The sequence below is a fragment of the Staurois parvus genome, unplaced genomic scaffold, assembly GCF_062004578.1.
Source record: "Staurois parvus isolate SC_StPar_1 unplaced genomic scaffold, SC_StPar_1.0 ptg000009l, whole genome shotgun sequence".
NCBI classification, from domain to species: domain Eukaryota; kingdom Metazoa; phylum Chordata; class Amphibia; order Anura; family Ranidae; genus Staurois; species Staurois parvus.
The window spans coordinates 9310932-9333827 of NW_028317805.1; the positions used below are offsets into that span (position 1 = coordinate 9310932).

The 22896-nt window shown below is 41.7% G+C and overlaps 1 protein-coding gene across 1 annotated transcript in view; it reads right to left on the reverse strand.

The window, feature by feature from the left end:
- Nucleotides 1–22896, reverse strand: part of PTPRE (protein tyrosine phosphatase receptor type E) — a 301972-nt gene that overhangs the window by 202975 nt on the left and 76101 nt on the right. The gene's annotated exons all lie outside the window — the stretch shown is intronic.

The window sequence follows — 22896 nt, forward strand, 5'->3', positions numbered from 1 at the left end:
TCCATCTACACCTCCTCCCTTGGCCAATTGATACACTCTCACGGCTTCAACTACCATCTCTATGCCGACGACACGCAAATCTATTTCTCTACCCCTCGCCTCACCCCTTCAGTCTCCGCCCGTATCACAAGCCTTCTGAGCGACATATCGGATTGGATGTCACTCCGCTTCCTCAAACTAAATCTTTCCAAAACTGAGCTCCTAGTTTTCCCCCCAGCCCGTGTCCCCCCCCCCACCTGACTTCTCCATCAAGACCAACAACCATGACTCCCACCCCTCAAGCCAGAGTACTAGGTGTCATCCTTGACTCCAATCTGTCCTTCCAGCCCCAGGTCCAATCGCTGACAAACTCATGTAGACTTCACCTCCGCAACATCTCCAAAATATGTCCGTTCCTAACCCCGGAAACCACTAAGCAACTCATCCACTCCGTTATTATATCACGCCTTGACTACTGTAACTCCCTCCCCATCGGCTTATCTCACCGCAGGCTATCCCCGCTTCAGTCTATCTTGAATGCTGCAGCCAGACTCATCCACCTTACAAACTGCTCCGTATCTGCCCTCCACTGGCTTCCAATTGCCCAACGGATAAAATTCAGAATGCTAACATTGACGTATAAAGCTGTTCATAATACTGCCCAAAACTACATCACTGACCTGATATCCAAATACCACCCAAAACATAATCTCCGCTCCTCATAAGACTTCCTACTCTCTAGCTCCCTGATCTCCTCCTCCCATGCCCATCTCCAGGACTTCTCCAGGGCTTCCCCATTATCTGGAACTCCCTACCCCAATCCATCAGACTATTACCTACTCTCCTCACCTTTAGGCGCACCCTGAAAACCTATCTCTTCAGGGAAGCCTACCCCGCCCTCAGCTAATTCTGAACTCCTCCACTCTTCCTACCACTCCATCACTCACAGCTATTTCCTCCTGTACCACTATCCCCTCCCTCCTAGATTGTAAGCTCCAAGGAGCAGGGCCCTCGAACCCCTCGTGTATTGAATCGTATTGTTACTGTACTGTCTCGTGTACTGTCTCCCATTATAATGTACAGCAAACTATTGGCGCTATATAAATCCTGTATAATAAATAATAATAATATCTGACTGTGTGGAGGAAGCTGTGACCATCAGTGTCTTATAATATAGAGCTGTTCTTGATCACTCTGTAAAATGAGGGTCAAATACATCTGGTAAGCCTCCCTCAAGCACGGTGTGGAGTGTTACACCTGTATACGTTTATAATATGTCACTACTGTTGGAACGTTATGGATAATTGATCATTACTATTCAAGATCTTCACTTGGAAATGGGACTTTTTTCGATGGACTTTTTTTTGTTTTCAATTTATTTGAAATTTTTTTACACATTGTTTTATTTTCTTCACTTGCCCATTCTCACATGTATGATCCATTTATCTTGATGAGGTATTAATTCTAATGTTGTTTAAGTCAGTTAATATTTTGGGTGGATACATTCACTGATTTTGGGTTTTATACAACTGCTCAGTTAATATAGGTAATAACTGAGTTTGCACCAGTTTTATATTCACGCGTTGCACTGTTGGACAAATATTCTTGATAAATCCCTGTATTAGGATTTTGTGCAAGCTGCTAAATTACATCAGATGTATGAACTAGTGCGGATTATCTCCATATATATTTTACAGTAGATATATAGATACTAGATTGATTGATTGATTGATGCAGACATAGATAAAAAAATGGATAGATTGATTGATTGATTGATTGATTGATTGATTGATTGATGGATAATAGATAGACAGATAATAGACAGAATAGATAGATAGATAAACTGATTGATGGAAACATAGATGGAAAAGGGATCGATTGATGATAGATGGATAATAGATTGATAATAGATTGATAGATGGATAATAGATAGAAAGATAGGTACACACAGATAGATACATACATACATACATAGAAAGCTGGATAGTTAGACTGATTATAGACAGACTGACAGATGAAGTTGTGGATTCTAGTTTGGAGTAGTAATTGGTTCTCTATGAATAGAATCTCCTCTATGAATCCCATAGTAACTCAGAGAGAAGTTTGGAATTATCGAGGAGCGTACAGTCAGTATGTTTCTTCCAGAACCATCTGTTCTATCACATAAGAAGATATGAGGATGCAGTCTCCACTCCCGCCTGCAGATTGAATAGAGCCGTACACAGTCCAGTGCGCTGGAGACAGAGGATCATATGGTTATTCAGCTGTAGCGAGCCGTGCTCATGTGTCACTTCCTATTACAGCCAGGCCTCCGAATACATAGTTAGCAAAATGAATGATCAGGATTTTGCGCATGAGGATAAATGCTAAGGTTCCGGCCGCGCACAGGTCCCCTCGGGCTGCCGCTGGGTAACAGAGACCCATTTTAGCAGATCCAGCAATGTCATGTGATATTAGTCAGCCTTGGACTTACTAGCCAATATCCAGTTAAAAAAAGACACAGACGCATGTATTTAAAGGGATATCACTATAACAATGCTACAATACCATGGATGCAATGGATAAACATATCTTTTGGAATTATGGCCAAAAGGTTCAACCTTGGTTTCATCAGACCATAACATTTTCTCACATGCTTTTGGGAGATGTCAGATGTGTGTTTGCAAAATTTAGCCGGGCTTGGATGTTTTTCTTCGTAAGAAAAGGCTTCCATCTTGCCACTCTACCCCATAGCCCAGACATATGAAGAATACGGGAGATTGTTGTCACATGTACTACAAAGCCAGTACTTGCCAGATATTCCTGCAGCTCCTTTAATGTTGCTGTAGGCCTCCTGCAGCCTTCCAGACCAGTTTTCTTCTCGTCTTTTCATCAATTTTGGAGGAATGTCCAGTTCTTGGTAATGTCACTGTTGTGCCATATTTTCTCCACTTGATGATGACTGTCTTCACTGTGTTTCATGGTATATCTAATGCCTTGGAAATCCTTTTGTACTCTTCTCCTGACTGATACCTTTTACCAGTGAGATCCCTCTGCTGCTTTGTAAGCTCTCTTCAGACCATGACTTTTGCTGTAGGATGTGACTAAGAAAATGTCAGGAAAGACCTACTAGAACAGCTGAACTTTATTTGGGGTTAATTAGAGGCACTTTAAATGATGGCAGGTGTGTACTGACTCCTATTTAACATGATTTTGAATGTGATTGCTTAATTCTGAACACAGCTACATCCCCAGATATACGAGGGTGTGCATACTTATGCAACCACATTATTTTAGCTTTTTATGCTTACTCCCCTCCCTCCCCCTTAAAAAAATGTTAGTTTATTTTTCAATTGAGTTGTACAATTTATAGGTCACATTAAAGGTGGAAAAAGTTATGAAATTATTTATCTTTGTCTAATTTTTTACATCACAGACACCTGACACTTTTTATATCCACTGTATAAAGAATTTCACTAAGCACTATTCTCCTCTCAACTGGCCACATGAAGCCAAACTCCATGCAGATAAAACTGATCCCTGCAGTAGGGCTGTGACTGCACTACAAGGGTTAATTTTTTGTTTTGTCAAGGGAAGCAGAGAAACAGTTTTACTTACCTGATCCTCTTCTCCCCAAGCAGTCAGGGCTCCCCCATGATCAAGCGGTGGACTGTGTCTCAGCACCCTCATGTCCAGTGCAGGGCTATGTACCCTGCTCTGGTCTTGATGATGTCAGGACTCTAGACCAGTAAAGTATGGGGGTGCTAAATCTGCAGGAACCAGTCTAGCTATGGGGAGGGGCAGAGGATTGAGTACACATATCCTCTTTTACTGTTCCAGTAGGCATAAACAAGCAATTAACTATTGCAGTGTGGGCCCAGCCCCACCTCAAAGGGTATTTTTTATTTGACCAGAGTTGGGCTTTAAAGCAGAATTCCAGCCAACAATAACAAGATTGAAAAAAACAGCCCCTTGAAACTAGCTTTTGTTGCAATATTTAGCTTTTATCCAAAGATTTTTCCCTGTAGTTCTTTTTTCTACCACTAGATGTCCTCAATCTGAAGGCCAGCATTATTCAATCCATTTCCTCTGAGCCCAGGTCATAATGGACCTGCTCCAGCCTGTGAGTGGACAGTGAAAGAAGAAGCAGCACAGTGATTCGCATGTTCCAATTAACTATAAGTATTCCCTTCCAATGTTTCAGTCATGTTGCTTCAGGAGCAGACATAGACATCTCACAGCTCCCACTAACTTCTAATAATCATAAGTGAGGGTGGGTACAGACAAAAAATGGTTCCGAGGATCAGCTAATTTTGAAATTTTTAGATACTGAGATACTTGCTTTGTGTAGCATACTGTATCAGGCGCTCCAACAAACTGACAGTCTGCCGTGAGCCCCACCGTCACTAGCAGAGACCCCCATACATCTCACAAATACCTGGCCGGGATCAGCGCTAGAAAATAACTCCGTTATTTTGTAAACAGGAACTATAAATGGAATTGTGTACAATATCTGAGGTTACTGCGGTGCAAAAATTCCATTTGTCTGCCTGGGATTGTTCAGACCTGTCTGCAGGAAGGGGTCAGTGCCAGCACACCAACAGGGACCCCGTCAGCCAGGTGCATTGTGGGTAGCGTGCTGCTGCCAGGGATTATCGCACAAAGATTCATCCTCTGCATGGAATGCCGGCCTTGATTGGCAGAGTTATCTTTTGTATTGTTTTTTAAAGATAATCTTGTTGGGGCATGACTGCCGTGTTAATATCAGAGCCGACAAGCTGCATGAACTGCTTGAATGGATCAGAGTTTCTGTAAAACTGTCCATTGCCACTGCAAGACGCTGATCAGAAATGTCCCACTCTTTCCAAAATTGCATTTTAATTATTTATCCCCCCATAGGCTCTCTTTCTTGAGCCACCCCTACTGACACAGATTTTCGGGGCAGTGTGCTCCCATATATGAAGAATCTCGGCAAGCATGAGTATTGTGTGCTCAGAATAAACATGCATAATGATAGTATTCTGTATAAGAATTACTGTATTTTCATCATTTATTAATATGTTTTTCATTTATATGCACATCAAACAGTTCAACAAAAGTGACCTGTCCAGGGGTTGGGACAACCTACAGTTATAGAATATGAGACATACTGCTCACAGTCAGATGTTGTACTTAGTATTTTTCAGGTTTGTTCCTAACATCAGGTGTAAAATTTAGAGGTAAATAGGAATGAATGAAACAAGGAGTCGGTTGTTCTCGAAAATGTTGCTGAAATCGGAACATTTCAGCCATATTTCACCACTGGAGTCAATAAGGGAAAATAAATTAAAGCTGAAATTGAATCTGCTTATATTTTACCTTCCCTGGTTCCTCTATTCTCTCCTCATCAACATGATAATAGCAGTTTTGAAGAAACCTTTTCCATTTCTATTACATACCTTCTTTTGGAACCAGTAATGTCATCACTGGGTCTCTGTGCTTGTCTATTCATTGTTGGCAGATCATGGGTGGTATGGTAGGCTGGCAGGGTGCTGTACATAGCTGCCTGAAAGTATAATAGCACCCCACCTCAGTAAGAACCCCCAGCTAAAAGTAGAACTAATACCATTTTTTTGTCCACTTTGGATAGAGTAAGGGGGGCTCAGTCTATCTAGAGAACAGAAGGGGACAGAGTATCTACAGGACAGAAGGGGCAGAAGATCTGCAGGGCAGAAGGGGTAGCGTATCTAGACGACAGAAGGGGGCAGTGTATCTAGAGGACAGAAGGGGGCAGTGTATCTAGAAGACAGAAGGGGGCAGTGTATCTAGAGGACAGAAGGGGGCAGTGTATCTAGAGGACAGAAGGGGGCAGTGTATCTAGAGGACAGAAGGGGGCAGTGTATCTAGAGGACAGAAGGGGGCAGTGTATCTAGAGGACAGAAGGGGGCAGTGTATCTAGAGGACAGAAGGGGGCAGTGTTTCTACGGGACAGAAGGGAGCACTGTAGCTACAGGACAGAAGGGGGCAGAGTACACTATGTTGCCAAAAGTATTGGGACACCTGCCTTTAAACACACATGAACTTTAATGGCAACCCTGCGTTAGTCCTTGGGGTTCAATATTGAGTTGGCCCACCCTTTGCAGCTAGAACAGCTTCAACTCTTGCATTAAATTCTCCAAAATGTTTTGGTATTGCTGACGCCTTAAGAGTTCCCTTCAGTGGAATTAAGGGGCCAGTCCAACCCCTAAAAAACAACCCCACACCATAATCCCCCCTCACCATAATCCCCCCTCAGGCAAGTATCGTTCTCCTGGCAACTGCCAAACCCAGACACATCCATTGGATTGCCAGACAGAGAAGCTTGATTCATCACTCCAGAAAACACATCTCCACTGCTCTAGAGTCCAGTGGCAGTGTGCTTTACACCACTGCATTGGACGCTTTGCTTTGCACTTGGTGATGTAAGGCTTGGATGCAGCTGCTTGGCCATGGAAACCCATTCCAAGAAGCTCTCTACACACTGTTATTGTGCTAATCTGAAGGCCATATGAAGTTTGGAGGTCTTTAGCTATTGACTCTGCAGACAGTTGGTGAGTTCTGCGCACTGTGAGCTTCAGCATGCACTGACCCTGCTCTGTCATTTCGTGGCTGAGTTGCTGTTGTTCCCAGTTGCTTCCACTTTGTTATAATACCACCTCAGTTGACTGTGGAATATTTAGTAGAAAGGAAATGTCACGGATGGACTTATTGCACAGGTGGCAACCTACCACAGGACCACGCCTGAACTCACTGAGCTCCTGAGAGCGACTCATTCTTTCACAAATGTTTGTAGAAGCAGTCTGCATGCCTAGGTGCTTGATTTTATGCAACTGTGGCCATGGAGGTGATTGGAACACCTGAATCCAATGATTTGGAGGGGTGTCCCAATACTTTTGGCAATATAGTGTATCTAGAGGACACAAGGGGGCAGTGTATCTAGAGGACACAAGGGGGCAGTGTATCTAGAGGACACAAGGGGGCAGTGTATCTAGAGGACACAAGGGGGCAGTGTATCTAGAGGACAGAAGGGGGCAGTGTATCTAGAGGACGCAAGGGGGCAGTGTATCTAGAGGACAGAAGGGGGGCAGTGTATCTAGAGGACAGAAGGGGGCAGTGTATCTAGAGGACAGAAGGGGGCAGTGTATCTAGAGGACAGAAGGAGGCAATGTACCTAGAGGACAGAAGGGGGCAGTATAGCTACTGAACAGAAGGAGGCAGTGTATCTACAGGAGACAAGGGAGCACTGTATCTACAGGACACAAGGGAGCAGTGTATCTACAGGACACAAGGGAGCAGTGTATCTACAGGACACAAGGGAGCAGTGTATCTACAGGACACAAGGGAGCAGTGTATCTACAGGACAGAAGGAAGGAAGCCAGGTACTTAGCTGAGTACTGCCAAGGCTGAAAAGCTAGTACTTCTACTGCCTGCCTTTCTGTCGGTCAGATCAGCTTGCTCAGTGAGCCTTGGTCCATGTGACCAGTTTAGAGGGGTTCAGCAGCTTTCCATATCCTGCAAAAGATCAGGAACCTTTTTTATATGTACATTTAAACCAATTTCAAACAAATATAGAGCCCAAAAAAGTTGCCTTCCGCGGGGCCTATCCTGACTTTAAGCATCCGGGATTGCGGGCCACAGCCTCAGATCAACTGATAAGGGTCAGCTGTAAAAATAGAAGTCTTTGACACAATAGCATGTCACTAAATGTCACAACTTGCATTAAATTGATGAATAAAAGTCACAGGTCCTCTTTAAAGAGCTCTAGGCTTTCTGAACTCTTCTCCTTGTTAAATACTACATGCAATGGTTGGACAGATACAAGCGCTTATCTTCAGAAAGGAGATGAAAACATTTTAAGGGTTCACACAAAGGTAGAGTGGAAGACGATAGGACCATTAGGCAATTGTTACTTCCTGCCAGGTTATAAAGTCCTATGATACCAGTCTGCTGGCTCCTCCACAAAGCTTCCCCTGACTCACTGCAGGGAGCCATGTGATTATGTAACTCAATTTGGCTTGTTACACAAAACGAGATTTCTGTCTGCACTTTCTTTTTCCTTCGCTGTGAAGAAGAAGATTGTTATGAAATCTTTAATCTCGATCCCAGGGTCACACTATGGGCAGAACGCTGTCTTACTGTTTTACTTGGCAATTCTATTCGTAGCCGAAACAATATCTTCGAAGCATATTAATAAAAAAATGGTTCAGTGAGAGTACATTTGACGATGAGTTGATTGAGGACTATTTGGGGAACCGGCAACTATTAGAATATAGCTAGGGCAGTAGACTGGTAAAAAAGTGAATGCAAAGACGGAAATGAACACTTACTGGGAAGGCTGTGTCTTCGGTATAAACAGATGCTGCCCCCTGGCAGTTCCTCCTGATAGCCCCCCAACTTCTGCTCCATCGGTGCCTCTACACCAGCCTTTCTCAGCCAAGGTTCATTGGAACCCTAGGGTTCTACCAGAGATTGCCAGGGGTTTCTTGAGCAATTTCTGCCGCCAAGATAAGCATCCACTGATGCCAATCTTTTTAGTTGTAAGGGAGCATTCATTCCACTGACCACCAGTTTAAGGTAGCACTGCACCAACCACCAGTGTAAGGGAGAGGTTTTCACTGATCACCAAAGTAACGGAGCACTTTTATATAGACAGCCAGTGTTAGGCTGGTCATATATTATGCAATATTCTTTCCTTCAACCATGGCTGTCTACGGCCAGCTTAAGAGAAATTTTCCACTTACCACCAGTATAAGGCATAACTTCTGTGAGGGGGTTTGCATAGACATTACAGTATGTTAGCATAATGATCTTTCTACCGACTACCAGATTAAAGGAGCAGGGCACCAACCACCAGTGTAAGTGGACATTTTCCACTGATCACCAAAGTAAGGGAGCACTTTTCTATGAACCACCAGTGTTAGGGACAATTTTCCACTGACCACCAGTGTAAGGAAGCACTTCTATTAAGGGGTTTGCACAGACGTTTTGTTGGAATAATGATCTTTTTAGCTATAAGGGGGTATTGTTTCCAATGACCATGAGTTTAAGGAAGCAAAGCACCAGCCAGCCAGCCTTATAAGCAGGCACTCTCCACTGATCACCAGTAGGGAACACTTTTCTATACACAACCAGGGTATGGGGCATTCTTGACTGCTCACCAGTGTAAGGGAACACTTTTCTATAGATAACCAGGGTACGGGGCATTCTTGACTGCTCACCAGTGTAAGAGAACACTTTTCTATAGATAATCAGGGTACGGGGCATTCTTGACTGCTCACCAGTGTAAGGGAACACTTTTCTATAGACAACCAGGGTATGAGGCATTCTTGACTGCTCACCAGTGTAAGGGAACACTTTTCTATAGACAACCAGTGTAAGGGACACTTTCCATTGCTCACCAGTGTAAGGGAACACTTTTCTATAGACAACCAGCGTAAGGGACACTTTCCATTGCTCACCAGTCTAAGGGAACACTTTTCTATAGACAACCAATGTACGGGGCATTTTCCACTGCTCACGGTGTGCAAGGAAACACTTTTCTATAGACAACCAGTGTAAGGGACACTTTCCACTGCTCACCATTGTAAAGGAGCACTTTTTGATAGACCACCGGTGTAAGGGACATTCTTTCACTGACCGCTAAAAGGAAGCAATTTTATACAGACCACCAGTTTAAAGGAGATCTGCACCAACTACCAGTCTAACTGGACACTTTTCATTGATCACCAAAGTAAGGGAGCACTTTTCTATAGACCACCAGTGTTAGGGACATTTTTCTACTGACCACCAGTGTAATGAAGCATTTCTATTAAGCGGCTTACACAAATATTATGAGGGAGATTTACTAAAACTGATGCACTCAGAATCTGCTGCAGCTGTGCATGGTAGCCAATCAGCCTCTAACCTCTGCTTGTTCAGTTAAGCTTTGAAACTGAAACCTGATTGGGTACAATGCACAGCTGGACCAGATTTTGCACTCTCCAGTTTTAGTAAATACCCCCCTCCGTTGGCATAATTGTTAGTGAAAGGTGGGTATTCTTTCCACTGACCCCCAGTTTAAGGAAGCACTACACCAGCCACAGTGTGGAGTCTATGGTATGTGCTACTAACACAGCAAACAGAACTCTGTGATTGAAGGAAATGCCTATCACATGACATTGACAGGTCAGGCAACCAGGTTCCTCTGCTGGCTTTTTTTTTTTTTTTTTAATTCATTCATTCTGATGTTGTGCTCTGTTGTGCTTTATAAAATGTACAGTGCTTTTTTTTTTTTTCTTAAAGCAGCAATATGGGTACAGTGGGGCCATACTGCTGCTTAATAAATAAATTCCCTAAGCAGTAAAGCCGGGCTCAGAATGACAGTTCTGGAACATACACCACTATAAACAAGTTTGCAATGGCAGCTCCTATATTTAAACCATGACAGGTTCCCTTTAAATGTAAATGGTTCAAGTTTGCCTGGAAAGGTCTATTAAGATCTTGTTCATACTTGTTCGTACTTAAAGTGGTAGTAAACTCTTTTTTTATACTTCTAATAAAGCTCACCTGTAGGTAAAATAAATATTTCCTAAACGTGCTCCGTTTAGCAGATATTTGCACTTTTTGAGAGCTGGTACATGTGCTCTGAAGAAACGGTATGACCGTGCCAGTCCTTCAGAGCACTGTGCTGTGGCCCGGGACTCCCACAAGCATGCGTGGGAGTGAGGTCTTCACTGCTCAGCCAGTCAGACAGCCAGAATTCGCAAACCCAGAGGGAAGACTGGGTGAAGATGGAAGCCTGGAGGGCTTCGTTTTAAGGTAAGTCCTTCATAATGTGCTAGTATGTGATGCGCACTAGCACACTATGGCATTACCTCGCAGGAGATTTTTAATTTCCTTGTTTTTTACTACCACGTTAAGCTTACACTTATGCAAAAGGGCCGTGTTTGGGCGCCAAAGGGTGTATGGATACAGCCGCTACTTGTTCAGGGACACACACCCACACAGATGTCAAATTACAAGCAGCAGCTGTGTCCATGCAACCACTGTGTCCCAATAGAAACAAATGGGACTTCCTGCATGGGCGCATTTGTGCGCCTTGTGTGGACAAATGTGGCCCTTCACCAGATATATGCTTAAGGCCCCATGCACACTGCGTTTTTAAGAACACTGGCAATGTTAGCGGTGTAAAGTCACGTTAAATACGTGCATTTTTCGGCATTTTTGCATTAGTGGTTTGCCACATTTTTTCACATTTGCGTTTTCTATTTTTTTTTGGACAAAACTTTTTTTTTGCTCAAAAAAGGTTAAAAAACGCCAGTTTGCCGCGGTTTACCACGTTTTACTGCTTTTTCTTAGTGTTAGAGCATAAAACGAACCTAAAAGACTCCTCTAGAAACCCACTAGTTCTGGGGGGTTTTCCAGCCAAAAAACACTGATTACACTGATTACTGATCAGGGGCGGACTGACAACTCATGGGGCCCCCAGGCAATAAGGGATCATGGGGCCCCTGTGTCCTTGCCCTAACTCAAAAAAGCCCATGAATAAGGTACCAGGGGCATCTCATGGGGCCCGCTACTGACCCCGGGTCCTCGGGCAGTGCCTGAGTTTCCAAATGGTCAGTCCGCCCCTGGTGTGCATGGACACATAGGATAACATGCTGGGGGGTTTACTGGCTGTAGAAAAAAGCCAAAAACATCCCATGTGTATGAGGACTTAAGAGTAACTCTACTTTGCTGAGAAAAAAAACATTCACCTCTCAGTGATCTATGTACATTGCAGGGATTTAAACAAACTTTGTTGCAGATTCCTATCTTTGTTATTCTAAAGAAATCGCTGTTTGTTTGTCTGTGTCCATGCGCAGAATTAATCTGTGTGGGAGTGGATTTATAATTATCAATCAGCTACTGCACCTGCAGGGCTCTAATGTGGAAAGTGGCAGGATCTGCATCCCTTTAGACATGATTTCCCTTTGGGAGTATCTCACCAATAATTAAATTTTTGTTGCAGGGGATGCTATAAATCCGATTTGTATCTTCGTGCAGAATTTTTAGAAAATCGGTAAGCCAATCATACAAGCAGGAAATGACTATCTGTGTACAGAACACCTCCAGGTAGCCATATTGAAATTTACAGAAAATGACTATGCTGCAAAACGAAAGGTAATTTTTAATAACATTCAATTGTGTCGCAATTGTATACGCTATATAATTTTTTTTTTTTATTTGCTATTTTTTTCCCACAAAAGTGGAGTTACCCCTAAGTACGCCCATGTGAACAAGACCTAACAACCTTTATTTTCCTGTTTCCTCCGCACAGATGTTCTATCAGCCTATAATACACACTGCTCAAGAAACAATACAGCATACATATACCATTTTCTTTATCACTAGCTTCTCCGTTCACACCAATGCGTTTTTTAGTGCTTTTTGCAGAAACACACTACAGTCCATTTAACATGGTTTCCTATGGGACATGTTCACATCCATGCTTTTTTGAGCTGCTGCATTTTTGAATATGGCCAGGGACTTTTTTAAAAGCAAAAAGAAGCAATTTTGCTACAATAGAGTTCAATGGAGAAGCTGCTGAAATGCATGGTAGTAAGTTTTTCCCACGTTTTGCGCTTTGCATTTTTATTCTGCCCAGCAGCAAAAATAAATTCCACTTTAACAAAAAAAAAAAAAGAACTGAACAAAATGTAAAACACGCCAAAAAACGTGCCAAAAACGCAAAACAAACTGCAAAAACCGCTGGAGAAAGCATCAAACGCAAAATGCATATATGTGAACCAAGCCTAAATCTAATTTCCAATCCTCCTATAAATCACAGTGATCGCCCTCTGTCTTTCTATTCCTTCATGCTTGCTGTGTGTGTATAGCAGGAAACCTCTTGATTCCTTTCTTTCTATATTAACTGCAGTATGCTGTCTGTTCAGCCTATCCCCCATCCACACACCTAGCAGGGAGTCATTTATCACATTACAGCTAAGCAATGAATGCCAGTAATAGCCAGCAGCTTGTCAGGGTATATCCAGAATACCAAGGAGTTCTCACACCCCATACAGCCAGAACATCAAATCATCACCTCTATCGGTTTCATGTTTCTTGGCTGGATAAAACAAGGCATATAGGCATGTCTGCCCGTTACCATGCGGAATATTACTTTTATGTTTTTGTTTGTGTAAGCTTTTTTTTGTTTGTTTTTTTTTGTTTAACAGGTATTTGCATAGCACCAACAATTGACGCAGTACTTTACATACTGTACATTTGCATCAGTCCCTGCTCTCAAGTTGCTTACAATCTAAGGTCACTATATCACATGCATACATACTCATAATAGGGCCAATTAACCTTCTAATATGTCTATGGAGCATAAAAGGAAACCAGAATATCCCCATGCAAGCACAGGAAACGCATGCAAACTCCATGTCGATAATGTCCTGGTTGGGATTCAAACCAAAGACTCTAGTGGTGGATTTACTAAAGGCAAATAGACTGTGCACTTTTTAAGTGTGCTGTTCCAGAGCTTAGTAAATGAGGGGAAGCTCTGCTGACTTGCAACATCTAATTCTGGTGTCCGTTTATGAACCAGCGGTAATAGATCGCTGCTCAGTTCTCCGGCATTCTCGGAGAACACAGTTCTCCTGTGAATGCAGTTTATGAAGCAGTTCTCCGAACGAAGGGAGAACGATCTCCAAACGCTGGAGAACGGTCTACAAACTCTGGAAAACGGCTGATTTTACTATAATCTCGCGAGATTACAGTAAAAGATCAGTTTACTAAACAGAGGTAAATTATCTCTGCTTAGTTTTCGGTCCCTCCGATTCTCCAGCTCTGGGCTGGAGAATCTGGAGGGAGAACACAGATCTCCAGAGAAGGGCTGACATGATCTCCTGAGTGTTATAAACTGTGAATGACCAGAGAATAGCTGAGATCCGTTGAATCTCAGCTATTCTGTGTGTCATAAATGGACACCCAAGTGCAAGCAAAATGCTGTTTTTGTTTTTTTTATATTTTCCTTGCATGTGATTGGGTATTCTTTGCAAAATGACGCTTCCCCTCATTTACTAAGCTCTGGAGCAACTGCCCTTGCAAAGTGCACAGTTTATTTGCCTTTAGTACATTAACCCCCAAGGGTTCAAGGTACAAGTGCCAACCACTAAGCCACAGCACTGTATGCAAAGTCAAAACTTTTTTTTTGTTTTTTTTATCTTCACATAGAGTGTCATTGTCAAGTTTTAATTACTGTTTCCCTGCTGGGGAGACTCACCCTTGCTAAATGGTTTGCAGAACATTGTTCCCAGTACAGAAAATGATGGGAAATCCAAAATGTTAAGAGTTATGACTGGAAATGGAGGTTAGAAGCGTTTCGCAGACATTTTGAGACATTCCCTCTTGCTTTCTGTTGTTTTCCTGGGACAGGAAGTAAAGGGAAATTTCTCTGATGAGGGGAAGAAAACCTGCAAAGCATCTCAAGCAATCCCTACCTTATCTAACACTATAATCAGTTAGGGCTTTACACGCACTTTAATCTGAAATCTGCGTGAAGTAAATTTATGAAACTTTGGACTAGCGTATATAAAGCCAAAACTTTTTTTTTGGATAGAATAGGGAATGGTTAGGACACCTTTTGGGGTTTTTTTCAGTCCATGTCCCATAGGGGAGATTCCCCTTCACTTCCTGTCCCCAAGTCCTAAAAAAGCCATACATCATTCCAAAAAAAGCAAAAAAAAAAATCTTGCATTGGACGTGGCTGCTGAAGGCTCCAGGAAGCAATGTTCCCCCACCTCACTACTGCCGCTTAGAAAATCTGGGAGCTTAATTTCTTACAATATTGCACTCCAACCTATTAAAAGAGTATATTCTTGAGGGATCTCAAGCAAACAACTATCCCAGGAGACATAGTGATGTTGGAAACCAGGTTAAGATAAGTATTTTTTAACATTTAGAAAATCTGGGAGCTTAATTTCTTACAATATTGCACTCCAACCTATTAAAAGAGTATATTCTTGAGGGATCTCAAGCAAACAACTATCCCAGGAGACATAGTGATGTTGGAAACCAGGTTAAGATAAGTATTTTTTAACATTTAGAAAATCTGGGAGCTTAATTTCTTACAATATTGCACTCCAACCTATTAAAAGAGTATATTCTTGAGGGATCTCAAGCAAACAACTATCCCAGGAGACATAGTGATGTTGGAAACCAGGTTAAGATAAGTATTTTTTAACATTTTGGTCAATTTTTATTTTTGTATGGCAACTTGTTTTTAGGAGGTGGGGGGCTGTAAGTAATAAGCAGATCTTCTATTTTTCATTGATGAACCTAAATATTGAAATATTGGTATATTCCAAGACTTTATGATATGCATACTAGAATATTCAATGCAAAAGTAAAATAAGATCAAGTAAAATGAGAATCAGATTAAATAATACAAGTTATATGTGTTCTATGCAGAGGGATCAGTCTACTGTCCTCAGTATTATTACTGCACCATTATTGGATAATAACCATCCATGATAAAATGGAGACACAATGGATGGAGAGTAGAATCAGCCTGGGACCTGAACATAATATGTAAGCAGGGCATGTTAATGAATAGCCTGCACACGGTCAATATTAAACTATTTATGTCTGCCTTACCATATGCAGAATGCAGGATTCCCCGAGCCAGAGAGGGCAAACCATTGACAGACATGGATTGCTTTCCATGTGACCTAATTCCAGTACAATTCCCCTTGGGGTGGAAACCAGGCATTAGGAATGAGGACAAGGCTCCCAGGAAATAGGAAAAATGAGCACTTTTGTAAACAGGATTTATTTCACATGATCGCTGTGTCCTTTTCCCACAGCTTCATTATTTCACTCAATCACTTATCTTTGGCTCAGTATTGAGGAACGCCAAGGACATACGACAAAATGTATTCAATCCATAAGTGTCTTCAATGACATACTTTTATTTACATACACTGTGCTATCTGAAATAAATGGTCCATATAGTAAGGATGGCGAAGTGGCTGATGAAGTTAAGTTATACGAGTATGCATTCAGTTTTATCCAACCCTCGGAGATTCTATGTTTCAGCTCTCGGCTTGAAAGCAGTTTCCAGAATTTTATTGGTAGGTAGGTAGGTTGCCAGGCCTTTCCACCATCCTCCTCAATTGCTTGAGATTGGAACTAGCATGCAGAATGTGATAATACATGTGCATAACCAATATACCTGGGCCAATTTAGACAGGAGCCAATCAACCTACCAGTATGTAAGAGGAAGTTCCGCCTATTTCCATCCTCCCCCCTCCTCTTTGACATTTGGCACTTTTTGGGAGGGGGGAAGCGGGTACCTGGTTTTGACAGGTACCTGTTCCCACTTCTGGTCGGATCTTCTCGGTGACCTGTGCACAAGTTCGCCCTCCCCTCCTTCCCCCACAGCCTTCTGGAATACATCACAGGTCCCAGAAGACTGTAGGACCATTCACATATGTGCAGGGAGAAACCGGAAGCAAAGCCACAAGGCCAGTTTCCATTAGTTATGATGTCAGCTCCTAGACACGAAGCTGATTGAAGAATTGGCTTGGGTGAGGACAGTGCTGGATCCCTGGACAGGTAAGTGTCCTTATATTAAAAGTCAGCAGATACAGTGATTGTAGCTGCTGACTTTAATTTTTTTGGGGTGGGGGAGACTGGAGAACCGCTTTAAACCCCAAGCAAACACAGGGAGAACATGCAACCTTCATGCAAAGTTGCAAAAGACAAGGGGGCACCCTTTGTGCCTGTTAGATATGTGGAGGTTGAACCTCTTTTCTAAGGAAAATGTTCTCTACAGTAAGACCTGTGAAAATGTGGTATAGTCTTCCGTAGGAGCTAGATCTAGCTAACTCAGGTTAAAAAACAAAGAGTGGATGTGTTTCTAAATTCACAAAATATAAATGTCTACTAATATTTATAAGAAATATCCAGGGTTCTGATCCAGGGAATATGTGAATGCCTTTGGTGGGTCACAAAGGATTATATTTATTACAACACATTTAAAGTAATACTAAACACACACTGTTCAATTTACATTATTCTTTCTCTCTGTATGTGGTGATGACAACACTTTCATTATTTTAATTTAAAAAAAAACATCTAAGTACCTTTTTTTCTAAGTGATATACAGCTGTCAGGTTACTCAGGTCTTTCCCAGCCTGTCTATAATGAAACTGTGGCAAGAGGAGCTTCTAGTCCTCTGCTGCTGGTCACATGTTCAAAAAAAATAAAAAAAACACCCTTTGAGATACAAAGTAAAAATAATTAATAAAAATAAACTATTTTAGTCACACAAATCAAATCTTTATAATTTTTTTTGGCAATAGCATTGTGTGGGTTGATTTCTGCTGTATTACGCTCCTCCAGCCTGTGTCTTAGAATAACAGGGAGGTGAAGCCTCCGTCAATCAAGATTCAATATCTTTCTTTTTTTTTTTTTTTTTTCCCCCTCATTGTGGTTAGTGGGCATAGTGGAGGAGGGAGTGGGCTGTCATTTATCACAGTGTATACACCTACATGTGTGACTCTATAGTCACTTGCAGGGCTTTTTTTCCTCAAAGAATAGGTGCAGGTACTCTCTCAACCCTGACCTATCTCTGACCACTGTCCCTTGTCTCAGGCCACCTACCCACCTCCTAGTACCGCACCATTTAGAGAATACAAGCAGCAAATTAAATCAGAACCACTGGTAGCATGAGATTACCATCTCCCCTGGACATGACACTGAAGTCATGTTGCAGTCAAGGCAATATTCATAAGAAATTAACCCCCTGCAACTAAGAAAAACAATTCTACTTCACTGCTTGGGGCTGAACTGCTCAGTTTGGTGATTTGCAGGGGATCGAGCTGAGACTTTATAAATATAATCCTTGGCTCACTTTGCTAAAATGTCAGGGAACATCATCCATATAGCATAGCGGACACGATCCATCCAGACAGATTATATGAAGGCACAGGCCATCACAATTGCTCGATCTTTTTTGGCTGGAGTGGTCCTTTAAGCTCATTTCTCACTGCAGTTCATTTAACAAGCAATTGTCATTAAGCCAATTATCCCACTGTGCTCCCAAATAGCTTGTGAATCTGTGTCACTGAGATAAGACACAAAGACTTTCTTATACTTAACGAAGGGCTAGGTTTTTTTCCTTTTCTTATGAAGAGAGCAATTTCAGTTTGTAAAAACATCAGACGATTAAGCCTAACCTTGTAACAATTTTAGAAAAGGTCAAACATTCTGAGATGTCTTGAGCAGCTGCAGATTGTATGGAAAAAACAAGAAAACGAAGGCAGCAATGATGTTGTTATAGAATGTGGCTGCCTGACCCACAATGACCTAAAGTGGATTTTGCAAGCCAATTACTTCTTAATTTTTCTTCCTATCATTGGGAATGCATGTGGAGCACACACCTTGGTGCTCCTATGTTTATACAGCAACTTTTACAGTTGACTATAAAGCTGAAACTCTAGACATAAACTCTATGTGCAATTGAAATACAGGTTAGAAAAAAGTATATATAAATAAATATACAAGAATCTTGCAGGCATACGGTCCAACACATGATTAAACAATTACACCAAACAGCTCAATGTGAAAAATCTTACACAAAGCAAGACAGCAACAAATCACAGGGTGGTCCTACTGCATCAACAAGGTTCTTCACAGGCAGAAATATCAAGGAAGACAGATGTTTCCAGATGTGCTGTATAAGCTCTCCTACAGAAGCATGAAGAAATAGACAATGTTGAGGTCCAAAAATGTAGTGGTCAGTCATATTAAAGACACATCAATCAAAAGCAATCAAAAGATCGCTAGTGGTACCATCAAGTCAGACCTGACAGAAACCAGTTGGTCCCTGATACATCCATCTACTGTCCAGAGATGTCTGGTCAAATGTGGTCTTCATGGAAGTCTTGTGGCTAAAAAGCCAAACGACTAACTTAGGTACAAAAACAAGAACTAGTCTGTAAAAAAACGGTAGGTGTTCTGGACTGATGAGTCCACATGTGAAAAATATTTGGCTGTAAAAGACATCTGATTGCTCACTGAAAGCCAGGAGAGCAGTACAAGGATAGGTGTCTGTAGGCAACAGTAAGCATGGTGGAGGATCTTGGAGAACTTAAAGATTCAGTCTGAAAACTGAAAAGTACAGGAAGATACTATGCAATACCATCATGGAGACATCTGATCAATCCCAAATTCATTCTGCATCACGGCAATAACCCCCAAACCTAAAGCCAAAGTCATAAAGAAATATATTCAGTGAAAAGAAAAACAAAGAGTCCTAGAAAAGATGGTATAGTTCCCACAGAGCCCTGAGGTAAAATCATTGAGTCTGTCTGGGATTACATGAGGAGACAGAAGCAGCTGACACAGCCTAAATCCACAGAAAAAGTGAGGTTAGTTCTCCTACGTGTTTGGAATGACCTACCTGCCGAGTTTCCCTTCCAGCGCAGCATTAATTTTGAAAACATCCTCAATATATATATATATATATATATATATATATATATATATATACCGTATATATATATTAATTACACACACACACACACACACATACATATATATATACACACACACACACATATATATATACACATATATACATATATTCAGTATACACAGTATTCATACTCCTTGAAATTTTCCACAGTTTGTCCTGTTACAACCAAAAACGTAAATGTATTTTATTGGAATTTTATGTGATAGACCAACACAAAGTGACACATAATTGTGAAGTGGAAGGAAAATGATAAATGGTTTTCAATATTAAAAAAAAAAAAAATATCTGAAAAGTGTGGCATGCATTTGTATTCAACTCCCATTACTCTGATACCCCTAACTAAAATCTAGTGGAACCAATTGCCTTCAGAACTCATATAATTAGTACATAGAGTCCACCTGTGTGTAAAGTAATCTCAGTATAAATACAGCTGTTCTGTGAAGCCCTCAGAGGTTTGTTAGAGAACATTGGTGAACAAACAGCATCATGAAAGCCAAGGAAAACACCAGACATGTCAGGGATAAAACTGTGGAGAACGTTAAAGCAGGGTTAGGTTATAAAAAAAACCCCAAGCTTTGAACATCTTACGGAGCACTGTTCAATCCATCATCCAAAAATGGCAAGAGTATGGCAAAACTGCAAACCTACCAAGACATGACCATTCAGCTAAACAGACAGGCTGAGCAAGGAAAGCATTAATCAGAGAAGCAGGCAAGAGGTCCATGGTAACTCTGGAGGAGCTGCAGAGATCCACAGCTCAGGTGGGAGAATCTGTCCACAGGACAACTATTAGTTGTGCACTCCACAAATCTGGCCTTTATGGAAGAGTGGCAAGAAGAAAGCCATTGTTGAAAGAAAGCCATGAGAAGTCCCATTTGCAATTTGCAAGAAGCCATGGGGGGGGACACAGCAAACATGTGGAAGAAGATATTCTGGTCAGATGAAACCAACAATTAACTTTTTGGCCCAAAAGTAAAAAGCTATGTGTGACAGAAAACTAACACGACACATCACCCTGAACACACCATCCCCACCGTGAAACTTGGTGGTGGCAGCATCATGTTGTGGGGATGCATTTCTTCAGCAAGAAAACCTGTTAAGAGTCTGCAAAAGACTTGAGACTGGGGTGGAGGTTCACCTTCCAGTAGGACAACGACCCTAAACATACAGCCAGAGCTACAATGGAATGGTTTAGATCAAAGCAAATTCTTGTGTTTGAATGGCCAGTCAAAGTCCAGACCTAAATCAAATTGAGAATCTGTGGCAAGACTTGAAAATTGCTGTTCACAGACACTCTCCATCCAAGCTTGAGCTCTGGGGCCGGATGTGGCTCTTTTCTTGCTTTTATCTGGCCCTTGGGGAATTGTTCCTCCCACTGATACCAATGACGGAGCACTATTGCTCCCACTGACACAATGATGGGGCACTATTCCTCCCACTGACACAATGATGGGGCACTATTCATTGCACTGACAGCAGAGATGGGACACTATTCCTCCAACTGATACCAAATGATGGAGCACCATTCCTCCCAATGATAGTAATGATGGGGCACTATTCCTCCAACTGATACCAATGGCGTGGCATTATTTTTCCCACTAACGATGGGGCATTTTATACTCCCATTGACACCAGAGTATTTTCTACTTATTTCCACTGGACACAGTTTGGCCCCTTCAAAGTCTGTTGTTTTTGTCTTTGTTTAAAAAGTTTGGAGACCCCTTTAGATCAAAGCATATTCATGTGTTAGAATGGCCCAGTCACAGTCCAGACCTAAATCCAATTGAGAATCTGTGGCAAGACTTCAAAATTGCTGCTCACAGACTTTCTCCATCCAATCTGACAGAGCTTGAGCTATTGTGCAAACAAGAATGGGCAAAAATGTTCCTCTCTAGATGTGCAAAGCTGGTAGAGACATCCCCAAAAAGATTTGCAGCTGCAATTGCAGTGAAAGGTGGTCCTACAAAGTATTGACTCTGGGGAGCTAAATACAAATGCCGCCACACTTTTCACAGATTTAATAATAAAAAATGTTGAAAACAATTTAATATTTTCCTTCCACTTCACAATTATATGCCACTTTGTGTTGGCCTATCACATAAAATCCCAATAAAATACTTCTACGTTTTTGGTTGTAACATGACAAAATGTGGAAAAATTCAAGGGGTATGAATACTTTATCAAGGTACTGTATGTGTGTGTATATATATATATATATATATATATATATACACACATACACACACATACATACACAAACACACACTTTTGATTTATTAAGAGGATGTGTCTGCATCCTGACCTTCAGTGATGATTGTTCCTAGCCTTTCCTCTACAGCACTTTTTGTCAGTCACAGGTTATACTTCCTGCCATCCAGCAACCTCCTTCCAGTACTGGATGGAGACCAGTGCTGCCAACCATCAGTATTTTTACTGGCAGTCAGTAAAAAAATGGTCACTTTTCTCCTGCCAGTAAATGCCAGTGACAAGAAAGCGTTAAACGTATGGCTGCGACGCTAGACTGGCCGAGACCATCGGAGTGCCTGTTATAGTGTGCAGTGCCGTCTGGTGGAGGTGGTGCCTGAGCATGTCGTGTGATGTCATGGTGCAAGGGAGCCGAATGGAGCAGCCAGAGCCTTGTGTGCGGTTCTGCGGGACAGGGGGACAGGGAATCCGGGAGTGGGACTGTCAGTGCAGTTTAGACTGAAGGGACTACTTGGTGTGTAGAGAGACTGTCACTGTGGCTCAGGGGGTGCTGTGTCATGTCAGTGAGGTGTCATCATCACCTGTGCTGCACACTGCTGTTGGTGTCACAATGAGAGTCAATTTCATGTGTGTGTGCCTGCCCATTCTAATTTCTCGCCCTCCTGAGTCCTGACCCTGAACTAATTACTTACTATATAGAAAATAAAATAAATATATTTTTTGCTTGAATATCTACATTAAATCACATTGCTAATTGCATATTGTAATTATTTGTAACCTAAATACTGAAATCTACACTTCAGAATGTATTTTTTTACTTTTGGAAGTAAAAACTTGGCTGTGCCAGTAAAATTTGGGTGTCGTGTCAGTGAATTTCAATCTGGTAGGTTGGCAACACTGATGCGACTTTATGAAACTTTCCTTTTACTTCAGCAATAAAGTATATCTAAACCCAATAACGGAATTTAAAGTACACCTATGTCCAGACTATTTCCATTATATATTCTTGACAAGCAGCAAGGCCAGGTTCACACCTATGCAGTTTGCGTTTGATCCGTTTCTGCTGTGTGTTTTTGATGCGTTTTTTACGCATTTGCATATTTTGTTCTTGTCAGAGATTTAAAAACACAAAGCGCATCAAAAATGCATCAAAAACACACTGAATGCTTTTCTGCAGCGTTTTCATTGAAGTCTATAGAACCAAAAAC